This window comes from Trachymyrmex septentrionalis, unplaced genomic scaffold, assembly GCF_001594115.1.
Source record: "Trachymyrmex septentrionalis isolate Tsep2-gDNA-1 unplaced genomic scaffold, Tsep1.0 scaffold14, whole genome shotgun sequence".
Lineage (NCBI taxonomy): Eukaryota > Metazoa > Arthropoda > Insecta > Hymenoptera > Formicidae > Trachymyrmex > Trachymyrmex septentrionalis.
The window spans coordinates 1,279,397-1,280,577 of NW_017304543.1; the positions used below are offsets into that span (position 1 = coordinate 1,279,397).

Consider the following 1,181-nt stretch of genomic DNA (forward strand, 5'->3'; position numbering starts at 1 on the left):
TCCATACATAAGAAACACAATGTCAAATTTGGAATTTGCACGCTGATGAAAACCTCCGTGGCTTAATGCAAAAACTAATTTCGCTAATATGATAATAATATCTGGAAACAAATAATTCATAAATTGTATATAATATACCTATGGCAATCACAGTAATAGTACGATAAACAACGACATACAAATCAGTATCAGCAAGCATACTCGTCGAAACTACAAAGTGCATAGATGATGTTTGCTTCTCTAGTTATACTTGTGTGATTTCCCATCTGCGCAAGCACTATACATGTGTACGAAGGCATAAGTTTACACAAAAGGAGTGCCAGCGCATCAGAATATTTGTACGTAATTAGTAGGCTAGGAGGAAGCACGAAAAGACACTGGCGCAAAGACGGATAATTAGTTGAATCAAATACTACGTCAATTAGTTCGCGATGTTAGTTAGAGGAACAATTCTGACGTTAATAGCACCGATAATGTAACTCGCAATTACATTGAAGTTTTTTTTACTTTATATTTAAATAATTTATAAACTAACACTTTCTTATTTCGATAGAATTCAATATTTAAAGATAAGCTATTCACAAATTTTAGTTTTTTCTTATTCGATCGGTTTTTCATTATTCGTAGGGAAAAATGCGATCAAGGAGTTTTATTGAAATTTCATAAAAATCCAATTGCATCACAAATCACGAGGAAACTAAAAAAACATTCCGTAATTAAACGAATCTCTTTGTTGAGGCAAAGTGGTATTGATCGAGACATTCTAGGATTTAAAATTGTCGTTTACAAAACGAAAGTAGAAAATAAAGATAACATGGCGTGCATCAATTTTTGGAGCAAACATAGTTCGACGTAAATGTGTAATGGCTGCGCAATGCAAATGCAAATTTGTTGTCCATCTCAGAGATATCGATTTCCTTTATTCTTCGACAATATCATTGCGTCCGACTTAGTGGCATTGCAAGCGAGTGACGTCACGTCCAGTCGTTTACTTTAGTGTTATTACTGAAACAGATTGCTACTTCATGAGTCGGTGGATATTTAAAAAAGGAAGAAACTAATGGTCGGAGATATCGAGGGGCTTATTGAATTATCGAGAGAGAGATACGATATATATACAATATATATATATATATATATATATATATATATATATATATATATATATATATATCTTTTTA

At 32.3% G+C, this 1,181-nt stretch overlaps 1 protein-coding gene across 1 annotated transcript in view; it reads left to right on the forward strand.

Annotated features, from left to right (window-relative positions):
* The window catches only part of LOC108745616 (TWiK family of potassium channels protein 18), a 53,856-nt gene that overhangs the window by 2,664 nt on the left and 50,011 nt on the right, over nt 1-1,181 (forward strand). The gene's annotated exons all lie outside the window — the stretch shown is intronic.